The 16,017-nt window shown below is 48.5% G+C and overlaps 1 pseudogene; it reads right to left on the minus strand.

Annotated features, from left to right (window-relative positions):
- Positions 1-400: 400 nt before the first annotated feature.
- On the minus strand, positions 401-2,380 carry LOC146186658 (uncharacterized; annotated as a pseudogene).
- Between the last annotated feature and the right edge of the window lie 13,637 nt (positions 2,381-16,017).

Consider the following 16,017-nt stretch of genomic DNA (forward strand, 5'->3'; position numbering starts at 1 on the left):
ATCAGGCTATTTGTGTTCAACATTATTGTAAGAAAAACCAGTATTTGAAATTAAGCTGTTTCTAGAAGCATGAATTCAACACCTTTCGTTTGAAGTGGTAGTCACCAGTGATGAGTAGAAGAGGCATATGGATGGGAAAGTCAGACTAGGGTGACTTTTCCAGGTGCTATTAGATCAGGCCTGGTAGTTCACTGGTGATCTTCAAGAGTAAATCGTATATTAATGTTAACATCGTGGTACTGACACATTGAAAGAATGCATGACGACTGACGAAAGTAAATCAGCTAAAACTTATAGACGGTGGTGGTGGTAAAAACGTTTAATAAAATATGGAGTTACATGAAGGTTACTCTGGGGTGAGGCTTAGTGCCCTTCCCCTCACAAACACTAAGTGGAGTCCCTAGTACGGGATCCCAGTGGCTTCCGCTGCCGCCATTGCTCTTTTGACCAAGGCCTTTCGGGCTTTCAGGTCGGAGCAGGCGAGTAGGGTCGCCTCCCAGACCTCCCGGGTGGTGTTTTGGTTAGGTGCAAAGGCAGGGTTGGAGGGGCACGCCCACACCATGTGGAAAAGGTCCGAGGACATTTCTCCGCAGTGCGGGCACTCCCCGGAGAAGGCGCTGTCAAAGTGTTTAAGTGACGCCGGGCACATCATGGTATTCGTAAGGAGACGAAGAAACACGCGTTCCTCCGCTCTTGTTAACCCTTTACACGGGTGGGGGTAAATATTGTGTCTGTTTTGGTGCAGCTGCGTAATTTCTCTGAAAGTGTAGGCTGGTGTGAATTCTTCTGAGGAGGAAGGAGACGAGGTTGCCGGGTAAGAAAGCGCGCGGGCGGCGGCATCTGCTGCCTCGTTTCCTTCTGGCCCAGAATGGGCCGGAGCCCAGACTATGAAGCGGCGGGATGGACTATCCACGTACGAGCGGTTTTGCAGTAGTCGGTAGGCCAGGTCCGAGCTATTTTTTAGTAGCCGGTAGGCCAGGTACGGGACCCAGCCCTGTGAAAAGTTCCTACACGCCCCTCGCGAATCCGTTATGATTGTTTTGGAATCAGAGTGTGTTGCTGCTAACGCGATGGCGAACTCCTCTGCCTGTGTTACGCCTCGGGCTTTAAATGTGAGCCCGTTTACCGTTTTAGACTCGTGGATCACTGCCGCCGTGTACCACCCGCCTTGGTGCGGGCCGGACGCGTCCACATAGTACACTCCCGGTTTCCCTTCGTAGTGATGAGCTAAGGCCTCTGCCCTGGCCATGCGCCTACCCTCATGGTCGTCCTTGGACATATTAGTGGGGAGTGGTTTTTCGTGCATGGCGTATCGCCACTCCTGGGGAAGCCTTACTCTTTCCTCGGTTACAGTCGTGTGTTGTATGTGTAGACGGGTTAATAGCCGACGCCCCGACGGTGTCTGCGATAGTCGCGTGTATTGACTCGTGAGGTGGGCTTCTCTCAGCTCCTCGAACGAGTTCGTCATACCCAGACCTTAGAGTCTCAGGTTTGACGTGGTTACAGGGAGGTCGAGGGCTTTCATCGCTATTTTGCGCGTGATCACTTCGAGGATGTTCTCGTCATGTTTCTTGAGGTGGAGATAGGAGGTCGAGTACAGGATTCTGCTTGTTACAAAGGCATTGGCCAGCCGTAGAGCATCTTTGCTTCTTAGTCCCCCTTTCTTGTTTGAGACTCTGCGGACCATTCGGCCTACCTGGTCTCCCACCTTTTTTAGCTTGTCGAGCGTGGTCGTAGCTAGCTCACGCTGGTGAATGAAAAGGCCCAGTGCTCTAATTTCCTCTTTCTCGGGTATTGGTTCTGATCCAAGTCGTAATTCTATCTTGTCTGTGCATTTCTTGGAGGGACGAATGTGGACGAATTCGGATTTTTTTGGTGAGCACTGAAGGCCGCATTTTTTCGCGTACTCATTTACAGCGGTGGCTGCCTCCTGCAAGCTGGCCTCCATTTCTCCGAGAGAGCCCTGCGTGGCCCATATGGAGATGTCGTCCGGGTACAGCGCGTACTGCACACCCGAGACTTTCTCGAGGTGGAGCGGGAGATTTTTCATTGCCATATTGAAAAGAAGCGGGGATAGCACCGCTCCCTGTGGTGTACCTCTCGTGCCTAATAGAAAGGGACCGTGGTCTGCGTTCTGGATCCTCACGTAGGCCTGTCTGTCTGAGAGGAAGCGTTTTATATACTCGAATGCGTTCTTCCCACACCCCGTCTCCGAAAGGTGTGCCAGAATGGCCTCGTGCGTCACATTATCGAAGGCTCCCTTCAGATCTAGGGCCAGCACTATCTTATCTCCGTTCGGATGTTCTATTGGATTTAATATTTCTCTGCTATGCTGTAGCAGGACGTCTTGAGCCGATTTATTTGGCCTGAAGCCATACATCGAGTCGGCGAAGACTCGCTTATTTTCAAGATACTCGGAAAGTCTGTCTTTGACCATTGTTTCCATCAATTTGCCTATGCACGACGTGAGAGAAATGGGCCTGAGGTTGTCCGTATCGATGGCTTTGCCTGCCTTTGGGATGAAAGTTATGAGTGCCGTCTTCCATTCGGTGGGAAGAGGAACTTCGCCCGTCCAGATCGAATTGAAGTGCTCTAGCAGGGAATGGTACGCTTGGTCTGGTAGGTTTGCTAGGAGTTTTCCCGTGATCCCATCCCTTCCTGGCGTGGTCCCGCGTTTCATTCTCGCTAGGGCTTCCTTGAGCTCGTATAGTTTGAAAGGTTCATCTAGCTCAACATTTTCGTCTCCACTGTACCTGTAAGCTTCTCCCCTTTGGTCTTGGGTCGTGCTCAAGTACAGTCGGAGCTTCAGCGCTAACTGGGCCGTATTTCCTTGAAACGCGTGTATTGCTCGCTGCAGGTGTTTCTGCGACTCGGTGCGCGTCTGGTTTGGATCTATGAGAGCTCGGAAGAGACGCCATGTGTTTTTGCCAGACATCTGCCTAGCTGCCGCGTTGCACCTCTCTACCCAGTTAGCGTCCGCAAGCTGCGCCGCGTATTCTGCCGCCTCTTTTGTTATCGCCGCGATCCGGGTTTTTAGCTTGCGGTTATGTTTCTGCCTGCGCCATCTTTTAACCATGCTGCGTCTGGCTTCCCAGAGGTGGAGGAGGTGGGTGTCCACATCCGTCACCGCCTCAGAGAGCTTTAGCCGCGTTTCCGTCGAACGGAGACTGGTCAGCACCTGTTTGGTCCAGGCTTGGTATCCCTGCTCCTGGATAGAATTAACATTATATTCTTTTCTAATACCCATGCCACACGGGAAAATTAATGTCATTCCTACCGAATGACATTTGTTCAGTTTAAAGTCATTTTTTCGACGCGCTGCTACACGACGAAAACAAATGTCATTTGTAAATGATGGCAATTGCGATAGATACACAAATGTTGGTGCGCCTTTGCGAGAATGATGAGGGCTGTGAACGAAAGCAGCCTTTAAAATCATATTTATGTCTTGCATGATTCGTAAACAGCCTGTTGATTACGTCTACCCATTACGAAGTTAGCGACTGCGCCGGTTGCGTTTGTTTACGAAAGGGTAGGGAACGTGCGCGCATCGGTGCCTGAGTGTGGAAAGCGGACTAATTGTTTCAACAACGCACATTTTGCACACTCTAAGTGCAACACGTAAAATAAGCAGCGGCTAGTGTATTGACCGACGACGCTTTTATTGAATCTTCGAGTATCGCCCGACGGCGTAGCGCACCACAGCCCCGTCGAGTCTCGTCATCGCAAGATCGTTTGCTCGGCATAAATGCCCGTCGAAAAATGCCGGATCCCATCCTCAACAAGAAAGCAGACAACAAAATAGCATCACTTGCTGTGCCGGATCCCGAGAGGCCTTACCGAAACGGTGCTGCCCGCGAGTGCGGTGGACGACGGCGCTCCGGCCGTGTGCTACGCCCTTCCTCCATGGCTACGCCCTGGTCGTCGCTAGGCCTAAACGGTTTTGCATCGAAGCCACAGTTGGCGGCGCGTTCGCAATAGTCAGTTTCCTATTCGTGGAGCTGCTTACTGTAATTTCAATGGTGTCATAAATTTTCTGATGGTAAACGGAAGGTGTAATTTCGGCGACGTATTAGCATTGGAGCTACGAACGTACAGCACGAGATCGGATGAGCTGCCTGACACCGGCGCTGGGGCTGTGAGCAGAAAATCGCTCTGGTTACTTATCACCGATCCTCAGCAAAGGTTATTTTTGAAGTTCCTTTATCCAACCGCGTATTATTTAGGGTCATCAGATTTTGACATGTTTTCTGACGGCGGCGAAAGGGAACCGCTGTGCCGGCGCCCATGGACTGCGGCAGCCGCGGCCATTGCCGCTCGCGCCTAGTGCGGTGGCTGGTTGGCTGGTAGCGAGGGTTGAATTTTTTTTTCGCGATGCTATTTGGCATGTTTCACATAATTTAATGACTAGCTACAAAATTGTAGATGCACAGTAGTATTATAATGCCTGCAGTTTATTTTGAGTATATATTCTCACTGAGTCTCTGGTGTTGAGATGACACATGCCCTCGTTTGTCGCATTCGAATGAGTTCCTCAAACTCATTCAGTGCCTAATGTCATTTTCATCGAACGTCATTACATTTCCCCGTGTGGCAGCAAACAAATGTCATTTTAAAGAAGTGTCATTCGATGGAAATGACATTAGATTTGCCGTGTGGCAGGGATATAAATTTTGCCCAGTCCGGCATCCTAGTCTGCCCCGTCGGTCTGGTAAGGGGTTTAGTGCGGATCGTTATGTTGATCAGACAGTGGTCACTACCGATTGTTTCCGCCGTATTCGTCCACTCCCCTCGCCTCGCGTTTTTTGAAAAAGTTAAGTCCGGACAAGTGTCCCTCTGCGCCGAGTTCCCAATTCGCGTGGGGTACGCAGGGTCAGTGTGTAGGGTTAGGCCTAATGTGGACGCTGCCTCCGCTAGCTTCCATCCTCGTATGTCCTCTCGGTTGTAGCCCCATGAGAGGCTCTGCGCATTGAAATCTCCTAACACTAGTAACGGATCTCGTCCCGCTTCCCTGACAGCCCTACTCAGGAGTGTGGAGAAGGTTACATTTTTTGCTTTAGGTGGGCAGTACACGTTCAGGATGTGGAGCGGCGGATCATCCTTTTTTATGGGCAGAAGAGTCACCATCACGTATGAAAAGCTGGATTGTAATTCCAGATCTATCAGATTTGCTGTGAAAGTTTTGTGCACGAAGATGCATGTTAGGGGGTCGAGTTGGAACGTTCTGTAGTTTGTGAGGCTCGCGTTCCCGCCTGGCTCCTGTACGGCCACCACTGCCGGACTATGCTCGTACGTAGAATGGTGCATCCTAAGGTCCGCTCTCTTAGTCTTTGATTTAAAGCCTCGACTATTCCACTGTGTTAAAATTATAGAACTCTCCTTAGTTCGTCCCGCCATGTTGTGCCTGAAAATTGTTATTCTGGAGGGGGAGCTACTGCAGCTTTTCACCCTCACTGATCACCCTACGCATCTTGTGAGTTACGGGATTCGTGGGTCTCCTTGTGTTAGCATACTTGCGAATCGTCATCGCTTTCGCTATCTGTCGTGATACTATGGAGGGAATGGATTCCTGTATCTTCCTTATCATAGCTTCTAGTTTGTTTTCTATGCTAGGCTCTGCGTCGCTTTCCATCGCCTCTTCTTGCTGAGGCGGCTAAGATTTAGCTAGTGCAGTTTCTAGTTTGCTGGTTAGTAGCTCTATTTGAGCTTTTAGGGCTGCTATCTGTTTTCTTAATTCACTCTACCAAATTTGGTGTAGGTGGAGAGGCAGTATTGGGAGGAGGAGGGGCGACCCCACTCACCGGCTGCTTCCCGTTCTTGACCATGCTGGCCCAGTTCCTCTCTTGATTGTTTTGTTTAGAATTTGGCTCCATGTTAATCGAAGGGGGCGAGAGATTCTCGCTCTTCTTGCTTTTTTCTTCTTTTTCTTGTTCTTGTTACTGTATTGTTCTGCTCGTTCCTTCGGAATTTCGCAGTGCAGTCTTTAGAGTTCGTAGCGTGTTCGCCGCCACATACCGCACATTTTGGATTGCACTCGTGAGGGGCCCGCAGCCCCTCTACAAACGAAGCTTGCGTTCCGCAGAGTCCGCAGTTTTCTTGCCTCGGTGTCGGGCAGGCGTCTGTCTGCCCTATGTCCCACCATGCCACACAGGTTACACGCTGGTATGGTGCGACGGTAAGTGGCTACCGGTATAGCTTCCGCGTTATACAGCACGGCTCTGGGCTTGTATTTCCTTTCGAAGGTGACCCTTGCTTTGTTCGAAGTGCCGAACTTTTGGGTCTCCAGGATTTTGCTCTCTCCGCGAAAGCTTCTCACCTTCCCTCGCAGGGATTCGGTGGTCTCCAGATTGGCCACTGTGATGACTCCGTGTACCACGTTGTCCTCACTTTGCTTTACGTGTCCACGCAGATAGAGGTCTTGCCCTTGCGTTCGGATTGCAAAGTCGCCGACCAGTCTGTCTGCCGCATGGATGCTCGACGTACCCACAATGATCAGGTTTTGGTCCGGGGACACTGTGAAGTAAAAATTGTCTGCTTCGGCCTCCCCGAATCGCTGTCGTAGAGCTAGGCCCAACTCGCTGTGTTGCAAGTTCTTCAAGTTTGTGTCCGTTAGTGGTTTGATGATTAGCACCACGTCGTCTGGTCTGAATCTGAACAGAAACTTGGGCTTCCATGCAGCTCTGACTTGCGTTGGGCTTCCGGTCGCGCGTTCACCGGGTTCTGAGTCGGGTTGCGCATGGCGGCCTTAAGCTTTGTGGAAGAAACATATAAGATATAAACCTAATTATCCAAAAGAGGAAATGTAGTTAAGGAATTTAAGGAAGCGTGTATTGACATAAAGGTAGCTGAATAGAATTGAATAGAACGAGAATGCAGCCAAAGCTGGTGGAACTTTATCTACGTTGGCAATGAGAGCGTTTTGGAGCTAGACAACCAGAGATGGCACACACAAGGGTTTAATGAAAACTATGAGAGTCTGATATGTAAAGCATATTTCTTGCCACATATAATTGTATAGTTAAGTTCAAATAAAGTTTCAAGCGCTGCGCACCACATTTATGTTTCTGTCAAGAATTTCGGAAGATTCGAAAATATGTAATAAACGACTTACACTATCGAAAACCGATCGACAGGTATTTGTATTAGTTCCAGTACCTGTAGCATAAGCTGGATAAGCATAGTGTTACGGGACGGCAAGCCGATGAACACAAAAAAAGAGAACAGAGATGATGTGCAATGATCGTGAATTGACTTGCATGAATCCCAGGGATCCTAGCGTGAGCCTTCCTGCCTGCTTCACTGCGTTTTACTCGTCCGTAAGATTACCTGGGGCCACCAAGCATTCGTCCCGATCGTGGACTAGGAGGTTCGTTGATATGGATGAGGTCCGTGACAAGACGATGGGTGTGACTGGATGATTGGAGATAGAAGAGGAAGAAGGAAGAAGCGGCTTGCCGCTACAATTATTCGCAAATTAAGCCTGGTACAGGAGGTTTTCGGGCTTGAGATTGACAAGATCCTATGGTCGGGACCCAGGCACGCACTGCATGGAATGGGCAGGAGAATGTCCTCATATCTGGAGTCGGCGGTGGGGTCATCTGGTCAGCGTGCACCTCGGTAATTTGGTAAACAGGTCAGTTGTGTCTGTAGTAGTGTCCGGTGGTTGTGTGGGTGGCGTTTCGGGACAGTGGGATCATTCGGTCTCTCCGTCGTGTCTTGCAGCCGGGGGATGGGGCTGTGTAATGGCAACGTCATCTAGGTCGGATACGGCAAGCTGGGAAACAGCCAGGCAATGCGCTCCGGAACCCGCTGCCGACAGCGAAAGCAGACACAGGGCACCAAACCTCTGGGTCAGGATGAAGAGCGACGATGACGCACCCTGCACCTCCGCCCAAATGTTGCGGGCGGCAAGCCGATAAACACAAAAGACAGAAAACAGAGATAATGTCAGATGACTGTGAGATTGTTTTAATGAATCCCGGCAAGCCTAGAGAGCGTTCCTCCCTACGCCTTCCGCCTCTTTGTCCTCATCCGTAGCAATATTTATGTATTAGCTACGATAATTTGCCTACCATAATCTGAAGGCTGTCTAGAAGAATGTATTGGGTTTCTTTAAATGACCTCAGCGAGTCGACGTGCATTTACCTCAGCTTTATTAGGCATACTTCATTCGAAACTCCTGATAGATGCCTAGATTTTGTTCTAATAGGTAAGTTGTGGTAGTTTAAGCGCCGCAGCGCCTTAAGGATGGGATATTTTGGTTCCAAGAAAACACGCATGCCTAATGTGCTCTCTGTGAACTGCACATGCCGCAGCACTGCCTCGGCAGAATGTCACTTTTTAAACGCGATAGCGGTGAAGACCCATTTCACCGAAAATCCGGCATCCGCGTTGACAGAGTTGTGAGCGAAAATCATGCGCATGGTGCTGGACGGTGGTAGTTTGTAGGTAGCATTTCTGTGTACTCGCTGGACCTACGATTTCCTGGTGTATTATTTTGCACGAGCTAAAAACTCGGGGCTCTTCTTTCATATGGACGCATTGTATAAAAATCACCCTGGTTAGTAGTATGGATCATTCAGGCTACGTCTAGGCCACAGAGGCAGCTTATACGGCTTAGTGAAGCGTGGCTTGACATGGGGGGGGGGGGGAGGGGTGAGATGGAATTCTACGCTGCCAACATGCACCCTTAGCGATACAGCTTTAGTGTCCACAATATAGTTTTGGCTATACCTATTATTACCAATAAGGTAAGAGCAGTATTTACTCTTTCTTTTCTCATAGGAGCCAGCTCGAGATTAGAGGTGACCAAATAGAGGCACCTGTAAGTTTTTTGTTCACTAGCGAACGCATGGTGGTTAACATAGATAACGAATATATCTGGCAAACGGAGCTGCAGACCATCGGCTTTCATGTTATGGAACTATGTTGCAAGGAAAAAGCTGTTCAGGTAAGAGGTTTCATGATTGTTGTGTGTATGATCCTTTTTTTTTGAGAATCAGTTTTAAAATGTATTTCTCCTATTAGTCGGCGGTCGAGCCAAAAAAGGGACAGGTAGATGGATGGTTAAGTAGGTACATGGATTGCTAGCTAGAAGAAAACAAAAGATAGAGAGACGGATACATCAATAGAAACACATATAAACGATTTTAGTTTCAATGCCTGGCCGCAGCCATCTAAGTTTGATGGTGGCGCCCCGTATGAGCTAAACTGGAAATGTCCGCTCTTGCTCCTCTTGACGCCATCTTGGGCTGTGCTGTGTGTGTTGATGCTGCGATGCGGCAGTGTAAAAGTGCTGTCTCGCGGTGCGCGTGAAAGCTGTCAGACACCTTGGTGCTATTTTGTGGTTTGTTTGAGCGCGCCAGCAAACCATATATTATGCGTTTGCATGGCGGCAGCTGTTTGGAGCAGTGCTAGCGGCCATGGCGACTGCAAAGGACGGCGCTCCGCTTTCCCAGGCTGAATTCATCCGAGTTAACTGTGAGAATGTATCTGTTGTATCTTTCACAATACATGTTTTTTTAATTATATTTTATAATCGCAATGGTAACTGTACACATAAACACAGTGAATGAACGGTATACGGACAGTTACCGAACGCGGAATACAGAGGCGAAAGATGCTTTCCGGTCATCGCCTCATTGATTTAACGTGAAGTGCGACTCATTCCGATATACGATCGAGCTGTCATGCTTCAACAATGTATACTTTAAAGTTAAACCCTAGTACAAGTACAACACATAAAAGAAGTCTAAAGTACCATCCGTCGATGTTTTTATGCAGCCTGTGCTCGTCCTGCGGCGCAACAGTGTCTTATCCCCGTCCCGTACGTCGTAGCAGCATCGTTTGCCTGACGTATTGTTGAGCAAAACGTTGAAAAACGTGCGCTCTTAGCTGCACCATGAACGCAGACGACAAATTCGCGGCACATACAGCAGCGCTTACAAAAGCGGCGCCACCCGCTGGCGCAGCGGACGACGGCACCCTCACCGAGCGCTACTCCCTAGTCGTCGATAGGCCTAATTTGTTTCGCATCGAAGGCACATCCGACTGCACTTTGTAAGTGTTCAGCGTTACAGTAAATGGTCTCTCGTGGAACTGCCCTATTGGCGATTCCATTGTATCAGTAAAAGAAAGATGTAAATTTCGGCGACTCATTAGCAGCGGAGCCAGTGTGCAGACGATGAGCCGCGCGCCGCACCAGCGGCAATGATTTGCAAAACATGTTTGTGTTGCAATTATCAACAACACAATATGGGTCAAAGATCCGCAAGAAAGACATTTTTTTTTTGCTGTCGGCAATTGTTTAAGTGAAGAACAAATTTTAGCACGCTCCTCTGGCGCTGGCGGAAGAGATCCACCGCGTACCGTTGGCGCGGAGGGCTTGCGGGCGGCACGGCCTGCCCGGCATGCGTGTTTACTGTGGCGGAGGAATAAAATGGGCATCATATTCGTGCGTCCGTCATCGTTATTAAGTCTATCTGGCTTACACAAAGCTTTCATGGGGAATAAATGAGACTGGAAAGCGGTGAAGCAGAAACATTATACAGCCGCACTCGGACTGTCGTACCATTCTTCCCGCGTATGCTCTCAACAATAATCTTGAGATTTCTTTGATTGTTTGTGGAGTCCCCGATCACGTACTGCTGTCCCGATGATATCGCTACTAATAGGGGTTGCTACAAAGGTATTTAAGCCGTCTCTCAAACGACAATATACCGAGGTGCAAGGCCGCTCTGCTATGGATGAAGCGTGCGAATGCACAGCCCACTCGGTACTGGCAACAATGGGTCGGCGCAACGAATCTGGTTAGAGTGTATTTTTCGCCTCTCCTGCTCCCACTCGGTAAAACGGTCTATAGGACCCTCGCTGCTTCGTTCGAGACAGGAATCACGGTTACGTAACAGGGTTCTTGCGCAGTCTTGGAGTGATCGCGCTCATTCCTTTTTGCAGGCGTCTGAAAGGCATCGTTTTAAGCACTTACTACATTAGCCTCCCGCTCGGAACGCATCGAACCGATTCGAAAATAAATTGTGAGGCGGAATAGTACTTAGTATGATTTAGCATAAAAAGGCTTCAGGTGGACAACATTGACAACTAAGGCGCTTGGGGCATCGCGCTCCGGTTCTTCATGAGGAACAACTTCATATACGAGGTCATCAACGGGTCGAAGAAAGTGTTATGCACCGAAATAACGGCGCAAGCGTTTTTCACTGAGTCCGCATCATCGAATAGAGTATCAAACCCGGACAAGGTAACCTGAATTATTTTCTGCAGTCCGTCAACGCTGCTTCTATTTCTCTGCATTTCGATATTGCTGCTGCTGGATTCACCCCTTGCAAGTTGGCATGCTATTTGGCGCGCTGTAAAAAAGAGGCGACATCGTCATTTCAATTCTGATCTAATGGGATAGCATGATGCCGAACGTCGTTGTCACTTCTCGTCCCTAAACGAGGCTGAACGGAGTCATGTTGGTCATGTTGGAGTCATGTTGTCAGAACGGAGTCATGTTGTGAGCTTGTCTGCAATTGTCTTGTTGAGACGTTCCGCCCTGCCGTTTGTTTAAGGTTTGTATGCAGTGGTCCGGCAGTGGTTGGTGCGAAAAAAGAGCAAGGTTATGCTGGATGAACTACGCATAAACTGCAGCTCCTATGTCTTTAATCAGAATCTCTGGTGCAAAATCTCGCAGTACTATTTGAAGAATGAAACCATTCGAACATTCAAGGGCCAAGCACGACGAACAGCAGCGGATTCTGCGTGGCGCATGAGGTAGTAAGCAGATGTGAAGAACCAGTGTCGAAGAGTAAGTGCACAAAAGGCAGCAAAGAGGGAGAAAAACGAATGCGTGGCGTATCCAGAAAGTGCCACATTGAGAAGGCCTTTCATAGAGAAGGGTGCAGGGGCAGAGCGTGGAAGGAGGACGCAAAGGGAGTAGTCAAGGACAGAAGGCTTTCTGCTGTGTGTGTCTAGACTTCTGCCGCAAGTGTGCAGGCCGGAAAATTCCGTTTTCAGCCCAGATGAGAGCAAACGCTTATGTCATCATCGCCGTCACGCGACGTTAGTTTCTTCGCTCTCGGTTGCAGTGGCAACAGTTACGCGCTTCAAAATGCATATGGCGTCATGCAAGTTCGTCGTCTCCCTCGGGTTGGAGTAATGGGGTTCATTTGGCGTCGGCATACCAGCAACGATGAACGACGCCGGCAACGCAGCAAACAGCGTGTTTGAAGCTGTTGGTGGGTTTCACAAGGTGAGTATCAGTCCCTAAAGCGTGTGCTTCTCGGCTTGAACCGAGTTTTTGTGGCAGCGAGATTTCGGAAATGCCAGTCTCAATTACGCTGACAACATAAATGCATGCGGGCATAACCAACTAGTGTGCGTTAGGACCTTTCTAAATCAATAACTCTGGTGGCAAACATTGTCCCGTTTCTGGGCAAGCCGCAGTCGAGTGGTCATCGCTCCATAGAGCGATACACAAATATACAGACAGCTGTAAAGTGTGTATTCAGTAAAACCGTTTTTCGCGGCATGGTAAAGAAGGCTGCTGGCATATAATGCGGCCCGAACAAACAGTTTCGAGAAATCCCCAAAGCAACATATTTGAGACGCCGTTGTTTCAGTCTTTCATGAGGCGACTATATGTGCAACGCAATCCTGCTGCGGCACTGCCTCACTATTTAATAGATCAGCTGCAGTACATTGTTGCGGAGTGTTCTATGGAGATTGCGGAGCCCTTTACCGCCAGTAATGTCATTTAAAGACAGCGACTGGAAATGACACATGCTCTGTATTATTTGTACCGCGGCCTAAGCAGCACTGAAGTAACTATACCGCAGAAGCATTACTACTATACCAATGCATTTATTTTACCATCTCAAAATGGCGCACTTTAGATAACGACTGTGTTGTGTGCATGTTAATTGGGCTAAATGATTGTTGTTTCCGAAACGGTTGCTTGTACGGAATCCCTCCAATGAATGCATTCATTCATCCTAAATCACAGTATCCCTTCCTCAGAACAGCTGTTACAGTCCACGGGATGGGAATGGTGTCGGTAACAACAATGATCAGCGTGCTCAAGAAAACAGTCTGACACCAATGACAACAGTGCCTCATTCTATTTTGGTGCTTTCAGGCATTGTGCATCTCCCATTGTCCTGAGCTCCGAGGCATATGCTGCTAAGCTTAATTGTTGCATAGGGCGCTTGACTATTATAAGCCAGGGGATCTGGGTTCGATCTTGGCCGAATGCAGTGCGAACTGTATGTATGATATCACCCAGGCAGCACAAAGTATTGGGCCAATGTTGTAAGTACGACGGCAAACAGTGGCCCTACATTGGGCCAGCCTAACCAGCATGCTCCCAACATAGGATATGCCAGTCAACACAATGTCCAACAATGGCCCAGACTAGCCAATGCTCTCCCAGTGTTGGCGCTGCCAGTAGCCGACACTAGCTAGCTTGGCCCAAGATGTACAGTGAGTTCCCGATATTGGCACTGCCGTACATACATAATGTGTATATTGGACCGAGATTGCCGTTGTTCCTCCAATAATGGTCGCACCGGGTTTTAAAACTGGCTATAATGGGCCAAGCTGTCCTGAGTTCCTCCGTCATTGGGTTCTCCGTTTTTGAAAACTGGCTACAATGGACCAAGTTGTCCTGTGTTCTTCTGGCATTGGATGTTCCGGTTTTTAAACATGGCTACAATGGACAATGTTATCCTCTGTTCTTCCAGTATTGGATGTTCAGTTTTTTAAAGATGGCTGCAATGGACCAAGTTGTCCTGTGTTCCGCCGTCGTTGGCCGTTCCTTTTTTAAAACTGGCTCCGATGGACCATGTTGTCTAGTGTTCTTCCGGCGTTGCCCGTTCAGTTTTTAAAACTGGCTACAATGGACCAAGGTGCCCTGTGTTCTTCCGACGTTGACCGTTCCGTTTTTTTAAACTGGCTGTAATGGACCATTGCAATTTGTCTTGTGTTTTTCCTGTATGAAAACTGCCCACGATGTACGACTTTGTCCCCTGATCTCGCAATTGTCATTGCCATCCTAAAAACGCAGCTTTAATGGGCTGCCGAAGTGAATATTTTCCGTTGACCATTCAATCAAAACAAATTCTCCATTTTTAGGTTTGAATACACGTGCGCTGGACGCCAAACCGCAGCATTTAATTTCGACAACATTTCAGCCGATCGTTCGGACCTCACAGAGTACCACGTACGGGACGACAATTACTATAACGCATTCAAGCACGTACCGCTGCAACTGTCTGGATTCGTCTTTTCGGTGCTCTCATATGCGGCGCACCTTTGGGGGTCAGCTATATGTGTTTACGGTTTTAGCCTATTGGCATGCATGCAGATTTCGTCGCAGGCGCATACGTTTGTCGCACAATTATATCTAATGATAGCACGACCGTGCGACCACATATGTATACCCCAGTCCGGCTAGCACTCACGACCCAATATGCCTGTATTGGACGCCGATTACATCCCTGCATCTAACTTAACCTATAGCGCAAATCCAGTTGTCAGTGAGAACGCGCATAAAAACGAAATCGTGTCGCCATAGCATGTTCATGTGACATTATATTAGTGATTAGAAGGTAGCTTTTTCATTGACGAAAAGGAAAACGTTGCCTCAAGTTGAAGGAACAAATGACCATTTTCTCAGCGACGTTTTTGTTCTAGTGCTTTTGTATTATCCATAAGGAACTACGCGCAGCATCGTCTGTTTACCTGGAGAAAGGACCGAATACGATGGCGGGTGTGCAGCCACGCAAACGACAGCGGCAGTGCCTACGATTCGCACATCGCCGTGTACAGCGTGCTGTATAATCGCGCGCCGCCCGCATTCAACGACCTTTCATCCGCGAGGACTGGCCTCGGAAGACGTTTTTATCTTCAAAGAGAACAAATAACTTCATTTATAAAAGATTATACGTCATAGCTAAGTCAACAGGTATGCCGCCGCTGCCGCCGCGATGTCTATGCACGCTGTGAGCGAAGCTACACGGCCGTGGAAAGTCAGAAACATGAAATATCCGTTTCAGGTAAGCTTCGCTTGTAAACTGGGGAAAACATGGCGAAGCCCCAGCACACAGCTTTGTTTTCTCGCAAAATCTCTTATATAGAGTTTAATACAGCTCGGGTGAAAGTAAGCCGAAGAGCCTTCGCTCACGCAGCCGTTGCCGCAGGTTTCATGTGTGCGCGTTGCACAAATTCCACGCAATTTCGCATCTCGCAAGCTACGCTGCAGCACCGCGATGTGGTGGTGCTAATGCGCATTTGGCACAAATCAAGGAGTCTGCGCTCGATTGTGCTAGGAAATGATAGCAGCGCCGCGACGAGAAAACTGGGGCATCGCGATCGAAAGAAAAATGAAAGCCCAGCTACTCAGCTTGCGCCTTGCTCATGTATACAGACATGACATTCGCTTCCAGGGAGAAGCCTCTGCTATGAAAATGAATGCAATGCAAATTTTGTCAGAGGTACCTATTACGGCTGGAAAAGCAATTTTCTAGCACATGTGCAGTAGCAGTAGTATGTAATTAGTTTATTATATATCCAAAAGGAAGGAAAAGGTGTTTGTCAGCCCCGGTAGTATCTGCTATCTGATATCTGAAGCACCTGAATTGGGACGGCAGAAATAAATGGGTAGTGAGGAAGCAGAAGACGAAATCAAAGAGGTGAGCGATAGGGAGAAAAGAGGAAAAATAGATATATACACTATGGCACAATGTGCAGAATCGCGGGCCTTAGCAATAGCTCCAAGTGCAGAGGATCAAAGGTATGTGCTGTAGTGGCGTTTCCACATCGTGAAACAAGCTCCATATGCTTGAGCTAGCTGCATATAAGTGGAAGTGGCACATAATATGGAATTAGGGAAAACAACACTGCATGTACTGCCGTTCTCTTTCTCCTTGTGAATGTTATGCTGACCCTCATCAGAAGTCTCAAAAACAGTACAATTCATACAGAGGCTCTCTGAGAGTGCACTTAATTTGAGCACTACATTCC

This window comes from Amblyomma maculatum, chromosome 6 (genome assembly GCF_055883805.1).
Source record: "Amblyomma maculatum isolate TAMU_Amacu chromosome 6, ASM5588380v1, whole genome shotgun sequence".
Taxonomy (NCBI): domain Eukaryota; kingdom Metazoa; phylum Arthropoda; class Arachnida; order Ixodida; family Ixodidae; genus Amblyomma; species Amblyomma maculatum.